The sequence below is a fragment of the Nilaparvata lugens genome, chromosome 4, assembly GCF_014356525.2.
Source record: "Nilaparvata lugens isolate BPH chromosome 4, ASM1435652v1, whole genome shotgun sequence".
NCBI lineage: Eukaryota > Metazoa > Arthropoda > Insecta > Hemiptera > Delphacidae > Nilaparvata > Nilaparvata lugens.
The window spans coordinates 63,037,828-63,061,993 of NC_052507.1; the positions used below are offsets into that span (position 1 = coordinate 63,037,828).

At 36.1% G+C, this 24,166-nt stretch overlaps 1 protein-coding gene across 1 annotated transcript in view; it reads right to left on the reverse strand.

Moving 5' to 3' along the window:
* The window catches only part of LOC111053004 (tachykinins), a 267,422-nt gene that overhangs the window by 3,361 nt on the left and 239,895 nt on the right, over positions 1-24,166 (reverse strand). The gene's annotated exons all lie outside the window — the stretch shown is intronic.

Consider the following 24,166-nt stretch of genomic DNA (forward strand, 5'->3'; position numbering starts at 1 on the left):
AACTGTGTAAAATTTTTAAAAAATCTGCGCAAGAATGGGCACGTGATATAAAATTATACGTTTATACCTCTTCGTGGGACTCCCGGTATATTTGATTCTAGAATAACCGAAAAATTCTGAATAATACCAGCATATTGCCATTCAAAAGCAGAAATCTAACCCCTAACTTTTCCCTGATCTAACCTTCATCAATGAATTAACTTCTCCATAACTTAGCATTAGAAAATATCCTATGGTATAGAGCGTTTATGTCTCCAAATCTCACTGTTAACTCAAGTCTACTCATTCCTAGTAGTTATTTTTTCGTGAAGCTATGTGACGTTGGTAGTCTCTTATACTGTGCCGTTCTTACACTCTCACCTCAACAAAACAGTTATAATATACAGTAATCGGCTTGTGTTAACAAAATTCGGATTGAAATTTGGGACATGAACGACCTATACCATAGGATATCTTCTTATGACATGTCTTCTCTATCGTGGGACAGATGACAAATGTAGAATGGAAACGACAATAGTCAAATTTGAATGAAGAAGACTAAGAAATAAACTTATCAGAGAGTTTATCAGAGATTGACAATGGTGTAATAACCGAAACCAGTCTTTTTAAGTATCAATAAATCTGTGGTTTTTGACAATTCCTTTGTCTTTTTCATTCTATATGAATAATTACCCCAATATCAACTTCTCAACTACACAAAAAGTCAAATTTGAGATAATAGCATAGAGAAACAATAGCATAAGTAGATATCCCATGGTATAGGGCGTTTATGTCACAACTTTTACTGTTATATCAAGCCTATAGTCCACGAAGTTCTTTCCCGTGAAGCTTTATGACGCTGGTAATCTCTCATATTGTGCCGTTCATACACTCTTACCCGGTCAAAACACTAAAAATCGACAGTAATCGGCTTGAGATAACAGTAAACGTTGCGACATAAACGCCCTAAACCATGGGATATCTACTCAAGCTATTGTTTCTCTATGATATTAGCACAGCCACCTCTAATACAAGGCCCCGGCCTACGATATTGCAACGTCGAAGTGTAGGCCTAGAATCCAATACATGATTGGTGAAAAAGATTTTAAAAAATACCAGCTGATCTTTTTCACCAATCATGTATTAGATTCTAGGCCTACGCTGCGACGTTGCAATATCGTAGGACGGGGCCTTGTATAGAGGTGGCTATGATATAGGCTTAGTTATTACACTATTATAAATCTGTGGTGAAGAAGATATTGATATTGGTATAACAACCGAAACTAGTATCTCAGATTATTTTAATGAATTAGTAGTATCGACAATTATTTTCTCCTTGGTCCCACTAAACTTATCCTCTCCCACTGGACTCTCCATTATTTGCAAACATATGGAACACTATTAAGTTGCAAGTGGAGAGAAGAAGACATCAGGGATAATAATACGCGTGTGTGTGCGTGTGTGAGTCGTGTAGTGTCGTGTGAGAAAATGGCAAGCATCAATCAGAAGCCGTGTGGGTGGTGGTGGGGGTAATGGAGGAGATATATATATACACTCCAGCACTCGCGCATCTCCCAAACCCTTCCAAGCTTCGGGTGCGGAAAGACAGGCGGAGGAATAGTAGCCTACCTCTACCAGAACTCTAGAGTGAGGTCCACGTTATAATGGCAGTATTTGATAAGCAATGGTATTGCTATCCTTGTCTATCATTCAACAAAGCGGATAGCGCTATCTCTTACACGCTTTGCTCTGTTGTGCCAGACCGTCTATTAACAATGTAGATTAAATGATCAATACAAAATATTTCATCTTAATTATGAAAATTCATTATGAAATTATTGAGATATATAATTTCTAGCGTAATAAAATGTAATTGATTATTTTTAAACGAGAATGAACAGTTGATATTACATCAATAAATCTGTATCAGCTACTGTCTATAGAAGGCATTGACAAGACAGAGGTTTGGCAACGTCTTTCTCCACTGTCATTATAACGTGGACCTCACTATTAATGATCAATTAACAAAATATTTCATCTTAATTATGAAAAATTCATTATGCAATTATTTATAAAGTAGCCGTCAGGCTCGCTTCGCTCGCCATATCCGTGTAGCCAGGGGGGTCCGCCCCCTGGACCCCCGACTGGAGCGTCCAAGAATGAGATCAGCAAGAATGAGATCTCGCTCCGCTCGCCTGCATTTTTATTTGAGCATTTTTATCGTATGTTAGGACGATCCAGTCGGGTGTCCGACTAAACGTTCGGCTAAACGAATATGGCGAGCGAAGCGAGCCTGACGGCTAGTGATATAATATTCCCAGGAATAGCTCTGATTAAAGTAGCAGTGCCCAATAAATTTTTCCGCGATAAATGCATTTCAATCTCCAACCTGGTGCCAATCTAACAAAGTCAACTCAACTTAATGCCAACCTGACAAAATTATTAATTTATTTACCAGTTAACAACTTTTTGGAAGACGTACTCTCTTCAGATTATAGTTCTATATTACCATATGGTATGGACATTTCAATAATAATTTCAAGATATTGGAATAAGAAGAATATACATGCTAAAAGACGAACTTCAAACCCTCAAAAACCACACTTAGAGTTAAAATATTGCCAAAAGATTTCTTAGTGCGCCTCTAAAGGGCCAACTGAACATACCTACCAAATTTGAACGTTTTTGGTCCGGTAGATTTTTAGTTCTGCGAGTGAGTGAGTCAGTCAGTCAGTGAGTGAGTGCCATTTCGCTTTTATATATATAGAAGAAGATATAGTTTCTTGATCAATGAAATATAATTGATTATTCTTAATGCAAATTAACAGTTAATATTACAACAATAGACCTGTATCATCTACCGTCTGGAAGGCATTGTCAAGACAGATGATCGGCAACGTTTTTCTCCCATCTTTCTCCACTGCCATTATAACGTGGACCTCACTATAGTACTCAACACACATTTACAAGGATTTCTCTCACACACACAAGCTTTACAATCTCACACACACACAAAGTTATACTCTCACACACTCATGACACATACAAGGTTTACTCTCTCAGTTTACAAAGCTGAGCAAATTGTTTTTCGTTATCTCCCGCGAGAGTTCAAACAAAATGCACCTATCCGATTCGAAAGTGAACATTCAATTTGCGTCGGGTTACTCTACTGCTGTTGTTCAGTAATTTGAATGCGGGAAACACTCGCTAATTTCCTCTCTCTTTTCAACTCAAATCGTTATCTCTTTTTACATAACTGATTCTTCCACCTACACTCCATACTATTGAAACCTTGAAGCTAGAGTCAGTTTTTTCAGTTTGTTTGAAGGTTTCCTCAGTTTTCAAGCTTGAAGAATTTAGTTTTGCTACCTTCGCTGCTTCACGGTTGAAGCTTTCCTCAGTATTCAAGCTTGAAGCTACCTACGAGGCTTTACGGTTAAAGCTTCCCTCAGTATTCAAGCTTGAAGCTACCTACGATGCTTTACGGTTAAAGCTTCCCTCAGTATTCAAGCTTGAAGCTACCTACGATGCTTTACGGTTGAAGCTTTCCTCAGTCATTCAAGCTTGAAGCTACCTTCGATGCTTCACGGTTGAAGCTTTCCTGAGTCTTGAAGCTTGAAGCTATCTTCGCTGCTTTACAGTTGAAGCTTTTCTCAGTCTTCAAGCTTGAAGCTACCTTCATTGCTTGACGGTTGAAGCTTTTCTCAGTCTTCAAGCTTGAAGCTACTTTCTCCGTTTCAAGCTTGAAGCTTTTCTCAGTCTTCAAGCTTGAAGCTACCTTCATCGCTTGACGGTTGAAGCTTTTCTCAGTCTTCAAGCTTGAAGCTTTTCTCAGTCATTCGAGCTTGGAGCTTTTCTCAGTCTTTCAAGCTTGAAGCTTTTCTCAGTTTGCAAGCTTGAAGCTTTTCTCCGTCTTCAAGCTTGAAGCTACCTTCATCGCTTGACGGTTGAAGCTTTCCTCAGTCTTCAAGCTTGAAGCTTTTCTCAGTTATTCGAGCTTGGTGCTTTTCTCAGTCTTTCAAGCTTGAAGCTTCTCCCAGTCTTTCATGCTTGAAGCTTTCCTCAGTCTGCAAGCTTGAAGCTTTTCTCAGTCTTCAATCTTGAAGCTACCTTCATCGCTTGACGGTTGATGCTTTTCTCGGTATTCAAGCTTGAAGCTACTTTCTCCGCTTCAAGCTTGGAGCTACCTTCGACGCTTCACGGTTGAAGCTTTCCTGAGTCTTGAAGCTTAAAGCTACCTTCGCTGCTTCAAGGTTGAAGCTTTCCTCAGTCTTCAAGCTTGAAGCTACCTTCGCTGCTCCACGGTTGAAGCTTTCCTCAGTCTTCAAGCTTGAAACTACCTTTGCTACTTCACGGTTGAAGCTTTCTTCAGTCTTCAAGCTTGAAGCTACCTTCGCCGCTCTACTATGCTTTCGTCCTCATAAAATTACCACAGAATAGTGAAAAACCTCCACACGTGTGGGAGGTAATACCTTTCAACTTTTTTCATACTCGTATACTAGACTTAATAACACAATAACACAATAGGGTTGGCTATTTCAAATGCATAGATGTAACTGAAAATGTATTGGATTATACTAGAACTCTAGAAGGTCAGAACTAAATTTCTTCATAAAGAAACAATTTGTTTCATCCATGTTTCCACTTAAATGCTAACATGGAGAAAAAATAGCATTATAGGATATCCCATGGTATAGAGAGTTCATATGTTCCAAATTCCAATACCAACTCAAGCCGATAGCCCTAGCAGTTCTTTTTCGTGGATCTATGTGACGCTTGTAGTCTCTCATAGTGTGCATTACATTCTTAGCCCAACAAAACAGTTGGCAGTAGAAGCAGTACAAGCAGAGAAAACTCATAACAGGTTGTTTTATTCTATGGTATATTCTATGGCTAAAAATTTGATAAATAAACAGCCTGATACCATAGTATTCGCTATTTTGTCTCTGAGGTGAAACTCACAGGATCAAAAACTAACAAAATTGAAGGTTGGTTTTCCAAATTTGTTGTCAAAGTGAAACACATTTCAAATTTCATTTGTATTAGCCAAACAGGTGTTCTAAAGCTGCGTTCAGATATACGCGCCTCCAACCAGCTCCGCGCACGCTCCGCCCTCGTTCCACTATCGCTCCGCCCTCGTTCCGCCATCGCTCCGAAGTCGCACCGATCATGAACGTTACGGGAGATGTTAGCTCTTCTCGCGTTCCACTCTTGCTCCCCGGTCGATCATCAATCGCTCTGCTCGAGTGACGTTCGGTTGCGGAGCAGAGCGAAAGTCTGTACGCACCTTTAGAGTTTCACTCCTGTTTGATGAATACTCAAGAACCCTCAATGAATTCACTTTATTGAATGAACTATCATTGAAATTCAATCTTTCCTTCATGTACTCAAAGTTCCACCACTGCACAACATCATAATTGGAGTTCATCTTAACTTTAAGTTATTTTAGCTTAAAAAAAAAATGGACAGTTAATATTACATCAATAAACCTGTATCAGCTACCATCTATACAAGGCATTGACAAGACAGAGGATCGGCAACATTGTTCTCCCATCTTTCTCCACTGCCATTATAACGTGGACCTCACTTTAGATAATAAAACCTTCAAGTACGAACACGAATCTTAAAACAAGTTCAGCCCTCTTGTTACGAAGTCCGCGTAGGTTGGAGCAGAATTGATTATAGGACAAAACAAGGAAAGGAAATGCAAGGTACGTGTTCAAGAAAAGGATGAAAATTGTCGTCGACTAGTTTGACGCAACTATTGTGGGTTCCACTTTAAATTGTCAGAGCTCTTCCTTAATAGAATCAATACTTTCCATTTAACCAATGCTGAATTTCACTAACTTTAGTGAGATTTGCTGTGAACTGTCAGGGTTCTTTATTGAATAGAATTGATGTTTTCTATTAAATCTACGCTGAACGTTTATGATGAATCTCGTTAGAATCTCTGGATAGTTTGAGCTTGCAGCATTTGTTATTAATGGAATAAATGCTACTCATTTAACCAGTACAGACTGTTTGAGGAGAATTATGGTGAAAATTGTACGTGCATGGTTACGTCGTTAGGTTGAATTTCCGGGCATGGACTGAGCAGCAGACATGATCTACGTGTAGAGCTACGTGACCATTTAGACGGCAACAGAACCTGAGGCGAGAAACGCCACGGCCACCATAACTTGGACATGATGATTTGGTGCGCACTGCAATAAAACGAATTTCGGCAAATCGGCGTGGTCGTTCTTGGAGGGAACCTTGACAAAAGGGAGAGCAAGAAAGAAAAAAGACAAGGGAAAATTGGGAAGATGATAGAAAAAGGGACAACGAGGAAGAGAGAGAGAGAGAGTTTGGGAAAGAGAGGGGAAATGGAGAGATAGAAGAAGTGTTCTTTTCTTGGGAAGAAAGAAAAAAGACAAGGGAAATTTGGGAAAGGAGAGGAAGATGATAGGAAGAAGGGACAAAGAGGAAGAGAGAGAGTTAGGGAATGAGAGGAAAATGAAGAGAGAGAAGAAATTGAGAAGAAATGAATCGGGAGAAGGGAAGTTGAGAGAGAGAGGGAGAATGAGGACTCAGGGAAAGAGTGACAAAAAGATGGCCGTTCTTGCAGGAAAACTTTGACAGAAGAGAGAGGAAGAAGGGATGACGAGGAAGAGAGAAATTGAGTGAAGGAGAGGAGAATGAAGAGAAAGAGAAGAGAGAAGGGAAAGTTGGGATAAGGGAGGGACTTCTTCTTGTGGGGAATCTTTGAATAAAGAGAGAGGAAGAAAGATCAGCGAGGAAAAGAGAAATTAAGGGGAGGAGAGAAAACTGAAGAGGAAGAGAGAAGGGAAAGTTGGGATAGAAGACAGATTTACGGGGAAAGAGGACTCAGGGAGAAAGTGACAAAAAGATGGTGGTTCTTGTAGGGAAACCTTGACAAAAGAGAGAGAAAGAAAGAACAGCGATAAAGAGAGAAATTAAGGGAAGAAGAGAAAAATGAAGAGGAGGAGAGAAGGGAAAGTCGGGATGAGAGAGGGACTTATGGGGAATGAGGACTTAGGGAGAGAGTGACATAAAGATGGTGGCTCTTGTAGGGGAACCTTGACAAAAGAAAGAGGAAGAAAGAACAGTGAGGAAGGGAGAAATTAAGGGAAGGAGACATAGATGGAGAGAGAGAGAGAGAGAGAGAAAAGATAAGAGTAAGTTGGGAAAAGAGAGGGTTTATGGGGAAAGAGGACTCAGGGAGAGAGTGAAAAAAGATTGTGGTTCTTGTAGGGGAACCTCGACAAAAGAGAGAGAAAGATACTACAAGAGAAAGAGAAAATTAGGGAAAGAGAGGAAATGGAGGAAAAAGAAACACGGAGAAGATTTTGGTAGAAGAAAGTAGAGAGTAGAGAAATTCAGCATGGTTTTTGCAGGGACAAGAATCTTGACAAAAGAGAGACGAAGGTACTAAAAGAAAAAGAGGAAGTAAGGGTGAGATAGGATGTTGAAGGAAGAGAAAAAAGAAGAAGAGGTAGGGGAAGGAAGCTGTGTAGAAGGGGAAGTTGGAGAAGGAAAGGAAATAACGAAAGTAAGTCTAACAAGAAGGAAAGATGAGGAGGAAGAGGAACGATGATAAAGTTAGGGAAGAAGAGAAAATAACGGAACTAGGTGGAAGAATAACAAGAAGAAAAGATGGAGAGGTAAAAGCGGAAAGATGATACAGTCAGGAAAGGAGAGAAAATAACGAAAGAGAAAAAGAGAAAGTAAGTGGAAGAGAGGTAGTTACGAAAGTGGAGGAAAGAGTAACAAGGAGAAAAGATGGAGAGGTAACAACGGAAAGATGATACAGTTAGGAAAGGAGAGAAAATAACGAAAGAGAAAAAGAGAAAGTAAGTGGAAGAGAGGTAGTTACGAAAGTGGAGGAAAGAGTAACAAGGAGAAAAGATGGAGAGGAAAGAGCGGAGAGAAGGAAAAGTTAGGAAAGGAGAGAAAGTAACGGATGTAGGTAAAAGAATAACAAGAAGAGGATATGAGGATGAAGTGGATGAGGGGAAAGAAGCGGGAAGAAGAGAGAGAATAATGACTAACGGAAGTAGGGAAAGAGTAACAAGAAAAAGAAATGGAAAAGAGAAAGAGCGAGAACAGCCCAGGGCTACTCTGTAACCCTGTTCCTTACGTTTTTATTATTTCTGGTGAAAAATGCTAAGCTGCATTAGAGTCGTTTCAGCCAGTGAGCCGTGAATTTTCTGCCAAGCCAGATCATTAGAACCGATTTTCTAATGGTATCGAACTGCGGAAGTTTTTAAATGTCCGTATTCTGGAGAGAAAACTGGAGATTTGAGTTCTTTATTCATGCAATCATCATGTAAGTTATAATGCAGCTAAGGTGAACGTTATTTTTCGAGCTCAAAATGTAAGTGGTTTTAATCTTCATTTTGTGAATTAAAAGTTTGTGTTATGTTTGTAACCGGTGGTGGTATTTTTAAACCCTACACCACACCTGAAATCATTTCTGTAACCGGTGACATATTAGTCTCTATTTATTAATCTTCCAAATATGAAATATATAGAAATACATGTGGTTTGATAGACATTTTTGCAGTCTATACCACCGCTGCGCACCAATGTAAACGGAGGGGGGTTGTTTCTTCTTTTCTATAATATTTGCTAAAGTTTACTGCTATCAATTCATCTACCGGTATTTGAATCCTTGATTGGTTGGGAGCTTTTAGTGGATTCGTTCATTCAAATGCACAGATTATCATCATTGTCACCTATTCTAGCAACTATAGTAACTACGAGCCAGGAACTTCAATGAAAAATACTAATAAAATTCAACTTCAGGTTTATTGAACTCTAAATAGGTATAACGAATTAATAAAAGTCAGGCAACATGTCAAATTTTCAAACAGAACAAAGTGATTCATCAATTGATTCACAAAAAAAATATTCAATACCAATCTACACATTTTGGGAACCTGCTAACTTGCTGCATTTAAATTTGGGCCTCGGTCATTCTATGAAACTAAATTTTGAGCTTAATAAGAAAAACAACAAAAGTTTGGCACTCACTATTTTAACAATATTCAAACTTTAACTCTTCAGAAACACTCACATACGCTTTAATAAAACTCACTATACTTGAACTCATACGCACAAATAATTCCCTGATTCTACTCTTACTAACAATATTAAATTTTGGTTTCTATTTAACTAGATAAAAATTACTGATACTGAAACTTAACAATTTGTCCCTCTGAATGGGAAATGGGCCCATTCAGAGGACCGAGGCTCGCACACCGTTACATGTTTTCCCAGTTACGTCTCAATTCCAACTGGCCTATTCACTGAAAATTATTCCCCCTCCACGAGCGTTGAGCATAACTTCCAGTGGAAAAGCCAAAGCTGCAAAAAGGTCAATGCTCGTACAATTTTCAAATACAGTGGCTTTTTCGACATGAAATTGAAACTGCACTTGGAAAATGCACGAAAATTGCTTTAATTTTGACAACTAGGCAACAAGTTAGCAAATTCCAACAAGACAGAGTCAATTCTCACACTAAAAACGCAGGGTTCAACAAACAGTAAAATCAAAGTTCATTCCAGTTCAAAAACCTGAAAAACAATATAAGAAACACAAAAACAACTACAATAATACCCTCTCAATATCACACTATTACATGTTTTTACGTAAATTTTACTATCAATCTATCCAAATTTAAAATTGTTTGTTTTATTCTAATTGAAATTTTCAGATTGTGATTTGGTGTTGAAATTGAAATGAACATAACCTATGTATAATATTTGGACAATTTGAAACTAAATTAGGAGATTGAAGAAGTTTTGGGCAATAGCCTGTTCTTTCTTTGCCGATCATTGTATTGTGTCTGTGCTAACATAATAAATAAATAATATCATAGAGAAACAATAGCGCAAGTAGATATCCCATGGTATAGGGAATTTATGTCGCAACTTTTACTGTTATCTCAAGCCGATTACTGTTGATTATTATCAATTTTTACTGTTTTGTTGAGGTGATAGTGTATGGACGGCACAATTTGAGAGACTACCAGCGTCATAAAGCTTCACAGGAGAGAACTACGTGAACTATCGGCTATGGGATAACAGTAAAAGTTGGACAAAAACGCCCTATACCATGGGATATCTACTCACGCTATTGTTTCTCTATGGTTTTACTATCAATCTATCGAAATTTAAAATTGTTTGTTCCATTCTATTTACTAGCAGGTAACCCGTGCTCCGCAAGGGTCTATTTTAAAACTTGACAAACTGAAAACTTGACCGAGTGGAACCTTGAAGATTTTGAATACGCCATTAACCATCCTTGGTTAATTAAGAATCTATATTCAAAATTTCAAGCTAAATTCAGTCCAGTAGTTAAGACGTGATGATGCGTCAAACATGATTTTCCTATACCGTACGTATATAAACCGGTTCATTCCTTTATTATAGTACTAGCAAGAACCCGTGCTTCGCAAGGGTCTATTTTAAAACTTGACAAAATGAAAACTTGACGTAATGAATTATATAAATCTAAAGTGTAGGTCATATCTAAATTCACAAAGAGCTCGATTCTTGTTGGCAAGATAGATGTTATTCAATGCAGAAATCATTGTTATTTTACTAAAAGATAGGATAAAATGAATAGTTCTCTTTCAGGGGGAGTTTTGACAACCCACAAAACTCATTTTTCATTTGAAGAAATAATATCAAAAAGGTGCATAGGACCTTACTTTTTTGTTCAGCTTGCCAAAATACCCCTCATTTCAATATTAAAATATCCGACTGACTGTACAGTGATTCAATCATTCTACAGTATCAAGGCTTGAATAATTTTTAAATTTTAATTAAATAAAAATGGTAGAGAATAATTATCATGTAGATATCAACACCTTTATTTAAAGACATATTAACTGCATGCGTTTTCATATTGCCGATACAGCATTGATAAAACTGTAGACGTTTATTTAGCAGTCTCAAAAAACTTTTCTAGCTGAAAAATTAATAATACATGCCACGTGTAGGCTTATACATTGCATCAGGAAAACGAAGTTCAAAACTATGGTTTTCCTAAACATATGTTTTTGAGATAATTTCTTTGATGCAGCTGTTCCACATTCACCATTATAAATTATACAGAGTCTGTGAAAATAAAAATATTTATTGATTACCAAAACAATACTATTATTATATTAATGATAATAATTAATTATCAAAACAATACTCTTATTATATCAATAATTATAATATTATTAAACATATTTATCAATTATCAGAACAATAATATTGAGGTTGAGTGGAATCAGGTAGAAAGCAATAACAGAACAGATGCTCTTTTTTGAATTTCTATCATATTATTTTGTTATTTCCAATGATTACAACATATGTTAGAATATCACATGTCAATAAATAAATTATCTCATTTCCATATGGCACTCACCTTACCATGTTCATAACCTTACTTAATAGGATCCTTTTCCATCCTTTGAAACCCTTAGAGGCAAAATATCTCAAAATCCGTTCTTAGTGCGCATCTAGCATGTTTGAAGAATATTTGTGCAAAGTTTCAAGTCTGTAGGACAATTAGTTTGAGCTGTAGTGTGATTTTACATCAAAATTTTCGAAAAATGCCCTCTCCTGGACCCCCCTGTGCTCCTGATCGAGATTTTTCTGCATAGATCTAATTTTTTTTCGTAGCTGAACAAAAAAGTTCCTCATGACTTTGCTGTGAAATGAGTGGTTCAAAAGTACAACATTTTGGGGGGCCCCAGCTCCCTCAGGGGTGCAAATTACTGAAAATTCTTTCTTAGTGGATGTTTTCAGGGTACCATATACAATCGTGCAAAATTTCAAGCTTTTAGGCTCAGTAGTTTGGGCTGTGGTGTGATTTCAGTCTGTCGGGGCTTAGCCTTTTATAAGTAGAGAGAAGAAGATAGATTACGTTTTTCAACTTGGTACTAACATAATTAAGTGACAGAACTCAAATCTTGTTTAGAAACCTACCTCAACTTGATGTCAACCTGACAAAATTGGACTGGTTATTAATTTGGTTACCAATTTTAACCATCTGTTTTGAAGAGGTAGTCTCTCTAGATTATAGTTCTATATTAGTATTATGGTATGTACAATAGATATATTCATGTCCCATGAATGAAATACGAAAATTAATTCTGAAAAATCTAGAAAGAAAATTGAAATTTGGGCTTCGAGGTGCACGAGATAGATATTTTTAGAATCTTTGTACAAAATTTGGAGATCTAAATCATTCCCGTTTTTCCGGTATGCAATCCACAATTCGACATGCTTCGATGCGAACAAACACAACCCTACTCTTATTATATAGATATTTTTAGATTGTGATTTGGTGTCCAAATTGGAATGAACAGAGCCTATGTATAATATTTGGACAATTTGAAACTAAATTGGGAAATTGAAGACGTTTTGTGCAATAACCTGTTTTTTCTTTGCTGATCATTGTATTGTCTGTGCTAACCTAATAAATAAATAATATGGATCGGAGATTTCTACCATAGTGTTCAGCCTGACGGTCTACAAAAGAAAAATATTATAAAATAAAAAACAAATAATATATAAAAGGTGATGGTTTCTTGATCCATTCCGAGCGACGATGTATTAACACACTTTTTCCTATGTATTTCACACGACATGTAGTCAAATAAATCTATTTGAAGTGTACAAATATATTGTCAAATTGTACACAGTTTTATTTGGTACAGGACATGGTTTCATGGTTTCCTGTGTGGTCACGAAACCATGGTCCTGTACCAAATAAAACTGTGTACAATTTGACAATATATTTGTGTTTTTATTCCATTATGGAATGGTTTTTCAACATTGACAGTGACTTGGTCGAATTTTTGAAAAATATTACATTTTTGTATTGTGTAGGCTACTAATAAAAACTTTATTACTACTACTAGCCGTAAGGCTCGCTTCGCTCGCCATATCCGTTCATCCGGACCTCATTGTCTAAAAATGAGATAAGCGGGCTTGCTTCGCTCGCCTGCATTTTTCATTTGAGCATTCTTCATCCCATCAGAAAGTCAAAGTACTGAGAAAACGCAGAATAGCTGAGAAAACGCTGATTATGGGCGTATCTTTGATGAAATTATTAAAGTCACCTCATCACAACATTTTTAGACCCTAGCTAAACCTCTGTACCAAATTTGAACATTTTCTGTCCATTACTTGATAAAAGAACTGAGAAAACGCAAAAAACCGCTAATTTTGGGCGTATCTTTGGCGTTATTTCAAATTCCCTCTAACACAACAATATTACACCCTAGTTGAGCTTCTGTACTGAATTTGAACATTTTATGTTCATTTGTTCTCGATAAAGCTAAGAAAACGCAGATTTTGGGCGTATCTTTGGAAAATTTTCCAAATCCGTTCTTAGTGCGCCTCTAAAGGGCCAACCCTTACTACCAAACTTGAACGTTTTTGGTCCAGTAGATTTTTAGTTTTGCGAGTGAGTCAGTCTGTCAGGGAGTGAGTGCCATTTCGCTTTTATATATATATATATATATATATATATATATATATATATATAATAGATTATAGTGAGGTCCACGTTATAATGGCAGTGAAGAGAAAACGTTGCCGAACCTCTGTCTTGTCAATGCCTTCTATAGACGGTAGCTGATACAGGTTTATTGATGTAATATTAACGGTTCATTCTCGTTTGAAATAATCAATTATATTTTATCAGGCAAGAAATTATATTTCTTAATAATTCGATAATGAATTCTCATAATTAAGATGTAATATTTTGTTAATTGATTCTTAATAATTATACATTGTTTGGCGATCTGGCCAAAGAGCAATGCGAGAAAGAGATAGCGCTATCCGCTTTGTTGAATAATAGACAAGGATAGCAATACCATTGCTAATCAAACACTGCCATTATAACGTGGACCTCACTATACACCTACACATCTGACTTGTTCCAGTAGCTGCAACGTGTTAACAGGGTACAGCTTAAAGCTGGCATGCCAGTCGCCGCTTGCCTTTGACCTCCCAGTCAATATCCAAACTAGCATGCCAGCCACTGGCACCGTGTAAATCAGCCTTAAAGCTGACGCAAAGTTAATGTCAATCCCTATTATATTGTAGTGCAGTAGTGGAACTATGAGTACATGAAGGAAAGGGAACTGGATTTGAAAGGAGATAGAAAGATATAGGAAACAACTACGAGTGCTTGATACTGGCATATTTTAGAATAACTAAAGTTGACGCAAAGTCAAGGTCAACTATTCTTGTTTTGTTTTATCGGAACTATGACTACAAAAGAAAGAAAACTGGATTTGACTGAGAGATAGAAAGAAATAGAGAACAAATACGAGAGCTGGATACTATCATACTCTAGAATACCTGAAAAACCTGGATTAAAGTGGAGATATAGAATGATATAGTGAGGTCCACGTTATAACGGCAGTGTTTGATTAGCAATGGTATTGCTATCCTTGTCTATCATTCAACAAAGCGGATAGAGCTATCTCTTCCTCGCTTTACTCTGTTGCCAGATCGTCTTTCAACAATGTATAATCAATAATTAATTAACAAAATAAAGTGGAGATATAGAATGATATAGTGAGGTCCACGTTATAACGGCAGTGTTTGATTAGCAATGATATTGCTATCCTTGTCTTTCATTCAACAAAGCGGATAGCGCTATCTCTTCCCCGCTTTCAACAATGTAGAATTAATAATTAATTAACAAAATATTCAAACTTGATTATGAGAATTCATTATGAAATCATTGAAAAATATAATTTCTTGTTTGATAGAATATAATTGATTATTTTAAACGAGAATGAACAGTTGATATTACACCAGTAAACCTGTATCAGCTACCGTCTATAGAAGGCATTGACAAGACAGAGGATCGAAAACGTTGTTCTTCTATCTTTCCCCACTACCATTATAACGTGGACCTCACTATAGGAAGGAAAGAGAACTGAATTCAAGTGAGGATGGAAAGAGATAGAAAACAAAAACGATAGCTAAAGAATAACTAAAGTTGACGTAAAGTTGAGGTCAATTCATATTATGATGTAGTGCAGTATTGGAACTATGAGTACATGAAGGAAGGAGAACTGGATTTAAGAGGAGATAGAGAGTGATAGAATACAAACACGAGAGCTGGATACTAGTATATTCTAGAATACCTAAAAAACCTGGATTAAAGTAGAGATAGAGAGTGATAGAATACAAACACGGGTGCTGGATACTGGCATACTTTAGAATAACTAAAGTTGACGCAAATAGAGTGATTATCAATCGATTGGATGGCTTCAATGAGTTGGCTGAGAGGTCCTACATTGTTTTCCACTTAGGTTTTCAGCTGATAGAACTATCTTTCAAAAACAAGAGCCAACTTGAAAATTGAATTTTCCAGCTACGCTTTTCTACAGTTTTCCAATCGTTTGCTATCTCTCTTGGCTAATGAATATTCTTTCTCGATAGGAAAACTCTAGTTCCATTTGTAGGGGGGTTAAATATACGTGATACCCTTTTAGGGCCGGTTTTCGAGCTCGGGATTTGGCTGATCTCTAGACTTTAAACATCTGGAGTCAGAAAATTGGCTTACCGAAACGGGGCGTAGTCAATCAATTAATCAAATAATTTTTATTGACCAAAAAACAATGCATTATGAACAACTTACAATAACCATCCAACATTTCAGATAACAATAAATTATTACATGTTCAAAAAAAAAAGTTTAGTAAGCTTTAAAACTAATATACATTAAGAAAAGTAATTCGTAGTCGTAGTCATTGTCAAAATCACGTTTGAATTAAACTTTGAACACAAAAGACTACGCCCCGTTTTGGAAAGCCAATTTTCTGACTCCAGCTGTTTAAAGTCTAGAACCATAAATGAAGTAATCTGATTACTTATTTAATCTGTGCTAAAACTTAGCTAAATCCCGAGCTTGGAAACCGGCCCTTCATGAGAGAACAATCATTTTTGTATTTTAGGGTTTGGCTGGAGGCTAGAAAAAATGTGTACAGTAGGTTCAAATCTACTGTATGACTATACATAGAACCATAGACTAACTGAAATAGTTATTTGTGCAACTAGTGCGCAAAGTGTCAGTTTGCTGCACCGAAAGAAACGTTTACGCCCGAGCCGTAGGCGAGGGCGGAATGGTTTATTGAGTGCAGCAGAGGAACTTTGCGCACGTATTTCACATTAAGTTTTTCCTACAGTTACCATTGAATATGAAAAGTGGGTAATTATGGGTAAAATTGCCTGAAATCCATCAAATGTTTTTCTGTGTAATTTTATTATTGATAAAAACCTTAATCCTAAAATCCTAAAGTCCTCGTTGTCCTTGGTTATAATATATAATGAATAATAATTAGCGCGTTGTGCTTCGTTGCACCTCTGCTCACTATAGCAGCCACAGCAGTCACTGTTACCAACTTCATTTTGATTTTGCTGAACTGTTGCTCCATATAACCTACTGAGTATTTTGCGTTGCCATGTTGCAAATCTGGAGTGCAGAAAAATTTTTCCCGCACTAGAGCGGAAAAGTGATTCTTTGCGTTCTGTAATCAGTGCAGCAATGTCCACTTTCAACATAACTGTAGGAATAGTATATTTCGCACCTAGGGCCGAAAATGAGATATTTCCGGCTCGAAATCGGTTTTTAAGTCCGAGGCCGTAGGCCGAGGACTAGAAAAGATTGAGAGCCGGAAATACATTTTTGCCCATGGTGCGAACGCTATTTTTCGCCACACCAAAAAAAAACTTCCCAATATATAAGAAATTAAAAAATAAATAAATTCAAACAGCCTATTTTGATGGTTTGAATCTTGGTTATGACAACTTTCACTGTCAATTAATTTCAATATTACTAATTAATAATTTACAATAGTGACAATATTTTTATAGGCCTACTATTAATATTTCGAATAATTGTTTGAATTTTTATAGCTCGCGCTTTGCGCCTGGTGCAATATCTCATGGATAGATGGATGAATAGAATTTTCATTACTATTTTGAAATAATGTGTTTAAAAAATTAATATAATTGCATATTTCACAGTTTTGTCTCAAAATATATCTAAAAAATTGATTGAAATTTAAATTACGGTAACTAATATAAAAAAAAGCTAATAAAAGTCGAAATTCATCGACAAAAAAAATGTCACTGACCGAGGTTCGAACCTAGATCATGTTTGTGATTCACTGAACTTAGAGTTCTGATGACTCACGCCTTTACGCCCTCGGCCATTGCATATTTTTAATCAAAGAGGCCTGTAAGTCAGATAACGTATGTAGGCTACTATAATATAGTGTAGCCTATAGCGGTAAACTTGAAGTTGGTTTGCCGGCATTTTCACAACAAAATATTGCTCTGAAAATAGTTAAATCATAGAGAAAACATTCGAAGATTCAATCTTGAGTGGGCCTAATGTATTCTCTATATGGTTTGATATTGAAGAAAAATTATCTAAAAGTTTTAATAATGAATTAAGGAAAAATTACTAGGAATTTTTCAGTCAAGGCTGAGTTTCACCAGTAGGCTTACCTTAAACTTTAGATCTCTGCTGTATTTTCCTATTATTATTGTTGATTGTATTGCATTAAGAAGTGGAATTCGATAATAAAAAAGAAAAAAAATATTACTCTACCTCACTTTTAAATATTGATACAATTATTGTACTTTGATTTCAAATCCGATTCTTCACTTTTAAAGACTTGCGATACTTACCTTTCTGACAATGGACAATGCAGCCAACATATATTGTTGAGGCTATGGAGATATCATCGTATTCTATTGTTTGATATCAAAAACACAATAATAAATATTAAATTATGAAACAGTAATTCATAAAATATATTATAGACATGATACCGCGATTCACGATACATAATTATATAGATTATTACAGTCGTTATGAGATTATCTCTTTGATTTTTGTGAGATCGGACACGATCAGCTGTTATTCAAGGTCATTTTACAGCCCTAGGGCCGTAAAGTTTTACCGGCCTGGTCGGAAAACAATCACTTTCGGCCTCCATATGACGCACGTAAACCAGCTCATTACATCCAAGTGTGGCGAAAAAGATATTTGTTCATTCAGATCTGTGATAGAACACAATACAAGAAATAAATTTTTATGCAGATAGTACATATGAGAGCACAATAATGATATCCCCTTATTGTTCTTTCAACACTAATTGAAATACAAATGATAATTCAGTGTTATATGACTGTTGTACGTAGAACAAAAGAAGATATTTGAGAGAAAGAGAAAAATAATGTACAGACCAATTCGCGTTTTTCAACATATTAAAGTGGTCATATCTCCTGAACGGGGGAAAATTTTGTTAATCCGTTTGCAGATTCGAGTCCCTGGTATCAAGGAGCATAAGAAGGCCCAGTTGGTAATGATTTTGTTTATCTAGAAAAAATGAAAAAATAGTATATTTCGCACCTAGGGCCGAAAATGAGACTTTTCTGGCTCGAAATCGGTTTTCAAGTCCGAGGCCGTAGGCCGAGGACTAGAAAAGATTGAGAGCCAGAAAAACATTTTTGCCCATGGTGAGAACGTTATTTTTCGCCACACAGAAAAATAAACAATATATATATATGAGAATAATAATTATTCTCATTGTCTATTATAAGCACTTCCGAAAGCAAAAGTGGAAGGTCATAGCTCTAGCAAATCTGAGGTAATCTGAATATCAAGAAATTGTCCAAGTATTTTTATTTTTTATTCTGATTTGTCTAAATAACCTACAAGATTATGTTCTATTATGTAAGAGGTTGAGTTTATACATTTTATTCTTCCAATGACAATAAGATGATATTATTATAATGTTTTAATTATTGAATGATAAACACAAATAATGAAAAGTTTTTGATCAGCTGGTTTATCACACTTGAAAAAGTTTTTTAACCAGATCACTCCCGTGTTATCGGATGGGCACGTTAAACTGTCGGTCCCGGCTGAAGTATGACAGTCGTAAGGTCCATTGACGGCTTAAATTATTCAGGCGGTGGGACCTTCCCGCAAGGGACTCCCCACCAACAAAAGCCATACGAATTTACTAATTTACTTTTGTATTTTGGGGTTTGGCTAGAGGCTATAAAGAATGTGTACAATAGCATACCACTGTATGACTGTACATAGAACCATAGACCAACTGAACAGATATCTGTTAATTTAGATCTGTGATAGAGTACATTACATTAAAGAATTTTTCTGCGGATAGTACATATGAGAGCACAATAATGATATCCCCTTATTGTTCTTTCAACACTGATTGAAATACAAATGATAATTCAGTGTTATATGATTGTTGTACGTAGAACAAAAGAAGATATTTGAGAGAATGAGAAAAATAATGTACAGACCAATTCGCGTTTTTCAACATATTAAAGTGGTCATATCTCCTGAACGGGGGAAAATTTTGTTAATCCGTTTGCAGATTCGAGTCCCTGGCATCAAGGACTATAAGAAGGCACAGTTGGTAATGATAGACCCTCGCGGAGCACGGGTTACCTGCTAGTATTATAATATCAAGACGGTGCATATGGAATGATGCAGTAGTCAATCTTTGTGTCGGTTGCACAAAAGTCGGTTACATTTTAACCGTGATTAACTCTACGAGAACCAATCAGAGAAGGCGTTTTTGAAAAGACTGCTTCTGTAATTGGTTCTCGTGTAATTTAATTACGGTTAAAATTCTAGCGGCTTTTGTGCAACCGGCACTTTGTTTTAGATTCATGATGGAACTTTGTGATCATAGTGAGGTCCACGTTATAATGGCAATGGGGAAAGATAGATGAACAGCATTGCCGATTCTGTATATTCCCTCTGCCTTCTATATAAAGGTTGGCTGATGTAATATCAATATTGAAACGGTGCATATGAAAGTATGAAGTCATCTATACTATATAATGAGAGAAAGAACTGGCTTATACACGTACGGGATAGAAAAGTTGTGTTTGAATCATCATCACGTCTGAACTACTGGACTGATTAACTTGAAATTTTGCATATAGATTCTTAATTAACCGATGATTCTCATAGGCCTATTTTCAATTCTTATAGATTTCATTACGTCAAGTTTTCAGTTTATCAAGTTTGAAATAGACCCTTGCGAAGCACGGGTTACCTGCTAGTACTGTAATAAAGGAAAGAACTGGCCTATACACATACGGGATAGAAAAGTTGTGTTTGACGCATCATCACTGATTAAATTGAAATTTTACATATAGATTCTTAATTAACCGAGGATGGTTATAGGCCTATTCTCAATCGCTCAAGATTTCACTACGTCAAGTTTTCAATTAGCCCCTCGAGAAGCACGGGCTAGTCAATAATAATTGTGTTACATTCATGAGAAAAGTAAGATGATGCATTGTAACCTATGAATTGTTATAGGCCTATGTTCAATTCTTCAAGATTTCATTACGTCAAGTATTTAATTAGACCCTCCAAAGCTTGGGATAGTCAATAATATATGTGTTAAGGTGAGTACAGATATACGCGCCGCGAACATGAGCAATTCACTTTTAATCAGCTGACTATATCTGTATTTCTACAGAAACGGTAAGATACAGATCGGTAAGAAAAAAGCTTGGCATCAGCTGATGCAAGATACAGATATACGTGCCTCGAACATGAGCAATTCACTTTTAATCAGCTGATACCAAGCTTTTTATATCTGTATCTTACCGTTTCTGTAAGAAAAATACAGATATAGTCAGCTGATTAAAAGTGAATTGCTCATGTTCGCGGCGCGTATATCTTTACGCACCTTTTCATTCATGAGAAAAGTATGGCATAGCTTTGTAATATAGGGGAGTTTGGCTAGTTTTATATTTTTGAAAGCTTGCTGTCTTTCAAAATTCATTAGAAGTCCTTAGCCGACTGGGCTGGAATTGTTAGTTAGTGTGAACCAGGTAGAATCATGGAGTGATAAAATGTCAGCAACCACTTGAGAGGGAAGTCAACAAGAGTGAATGCTACATTGTGCAGGGATGCACTGCCTTGAGATATACGGTAACTAGAGGTGACAAGTTTCAAGCTTCATTTATAATGCAGCAGTTATCTCCAGATACTACCTACCATGGCAGAAACCTGCACTGAGAGCGTCTCTCAAATTCGAGACTCAAAATCAGCACTTGATTCTGGTTTTACTTTCCTTGCCCCATTACCATAGGTAAGGGAAGTATTGCTTTTCTGAAAAAATTAAGGTACCCCAATTGCTAAATTTCTATACGTTTCAAGGTCCCCTGAGTCCAAAAAGTGGTTTTTGGGTATTGGTCTGTATGTGTGTGTGTGTGTGTGTGTGTGTGTGTGTGTGTGTGTGTGTGTGTTGTGTGTGTGTGTGTATGAGTGTATGTGCGTCTGTGTACACGATATCTCACCTCCCAATCAACGGAATGACTTGAAATTTGGAACGTGAGGTCCTTACAATATAAGGATCCTACACGAACAATTTCAAGCAAATGAAATTCAAGATGGCGGCTAAAAAGGTGAAAATGTCATCAAAAACAGGGTTTTTCGCGATTCTATCGAAAACGGCTCCAACAATTTTGATAAAATTCATATCTGAAATAGTCATCGATAAGCTCTATCAACTGTCACAAGTTCCATATCTGTAAAAATTTCAGGAGCTCCGCCCCATCCATGCAAAGTTTGATTTTAGATTCTCAATTATCAGGCTTCAGATACAATTTAAACAAAAAATTTCGAGTGGGAAAGATTGAACATGAGAATCTCTACAATTAATGTTCAGTAACATTTTCACCTAAAATTGAAAATAAGCTAGAAATTCGAGAAAATGTGATTATCCAATTGCAAACTGTTGGCAACTGTTGATTCTATTAAATGATTCACTATGAAGAGATAGCAGACCTCGTGTGACTCCAGCTTTATTGCCCTGTCACCAGCTGGCTCAAATCTTTGAATAGTAGACTTGAGATGCGCGGGAACACTAGCGTCAGGTGATCAATTTTCATAACGGCAAGGAAAGATGTGTGAGTGCGCCACACAAGTTTTTTTCCTAAGTCTCTTTGCCAGTTTAAGGCTGCTAACTCTACAATGATTACATTAATGCATTGATTGCCACCTAATGTAACTCAAGATCTATTTCCAAAAACCTTGGTTTGAAATTTCAGGTTATCAAGAATAGAAATTTTTTTACGTTCTGATAATGCCGACTGTGGAATGACTGTATTGAGAATTTTATTATCAATATCGGGAACCGAGCATTGCTCTGGAGTACAAAAGCATAAAAAAATTTATTACGAAAGAAGAAATTATAATAACATTCATACAGAAATGTTCTATCTAATCACAGTATATTGAGATTGATTCCCAGAGGAATACGAAAATTTCCCTAACAAAGGCCCAGTTGCACAAAAGCTGGTTGAATTTTAATCCTGATTAACTTCCAAATCAGAGAAGACCGTTTCAAAAAGATGGATCTACTGGAATTAATCAGGATTGAAAATAATCCGGCTTTTTTGCAACCGGCACTAAGTACCTGATTGAATGATTACAAAAGTTCAACAGCTGAGTCATAATTTTGACACAGTCCCACAAACATGAACTCGCTCACTCACTTCCATCACCAACAGACGACGAAATTATTATAATCATCTGTTTTTCCAAGGATGAATAATAATTATCCTTTTAATGTCTTTCAGCAAGTTTTCCAGGGATGAGAGCTAGTGCAATCAAATCTTTATATTATAAACCTAGTATGTTCTGAATTTTGTGAGAATCGTTAGAGCCGTTTTCGAGATCCGGTTAAATACAAACATATAAACATTTGAACATCTAAACATCTAAACATCTAAACATCCAAACATCCAAACATCCAAACATCTAAACATCTAAACATCTAAACATCTAAACATCTAAACATCTAAACATCTAAACATCTAAGCATCTAAACATCTAAACATCTGAACATTCAAACACATAAACATATAAACGGAAGTTGCTCGTTTAATAGTATAGGATGATTAATAAAAACATGATATAAGAATATGATAATTATGTCGTTTTCTCTCTAATGTTCTATTTTCACAAAACCCAGGGCTTCGATGCTTGTGGTATAATTTCTCGTAACCAAGTGTTACGACCACGTAACCAAATCGCTTCAAATCATAGGCATTTATTCATAGAAATTTTATTTCGATTGATCATAAATCTTTTTCCAATTACTAGTGCATTTTACTGTATAGATTTGACCTCAACTAAACAGTTTGACCGAGTTCAACCTTACAGACTTGAAGAGAAGCCAGCAGTTTCAATGGGTTGGATGGAAAATCAGATGAGCTCTAAAATCAATTTCCTTTTTTCATAACCATTTGTCATTGTTCTCTCTAGTATTGATTATTCATAGAAATTTGAAATTCAATTGGATACCAGAGTTAATATTATAATCAAGTTCCGGACTGTACAACCGTTAATTTCTATAGTGCACCTATAGAAGGACCGTACATTACATTCTACCTTGAATAACGTTTTGAAATATTATTTTCTAGACTTAGATCAGAATCAGGAGCATAATATTGTATTGAACATGTTGTACCTATTGATTTGATCATAAATCCTGGTTTATTCATGATTAGCCTACCACGATAACTTATGAATCATTACGGTATTTTTTGTGAAAAAGAGATTTGTTGTCTAATGTATTCGGATTGAGATAGAGGATGCTTTGCATGGAATACGCATAAATTCCCTGCATAATGAATAATATATGCATATAAGTTTCCTATATATACGCACATTATGGCATATTATGGCCATTACAACCATATTGGATGAAAACAGTTCTTTAGTATCTAAAGCGATAGAGAACTAAACTTTAGTATCTCAACTTTAGATCTAGAGATCTAAACTTTAGTATCTCAACTTTAGATCTAGAGAACTAAACCTTAGTATCTCAATTTTAGATCTAGAGATCTAAACTTTAGTATCTAAAACATTATCAATGGAGAAATTGATAATTGTGTGGGAATAGAAGCCAATATTTCTATAAGTTTTGATAAATTAGAGGCTTTGCCAATATCAAATCTTTCACGCTTTCCATTCAGAATTATATTGAACTTGATTTCAGAATAAAATGTATGTGAATGTAGACAGTATTGGGAAACAATAGTATATGTACGTTAAGTTCACAATATACTTCAATTATTC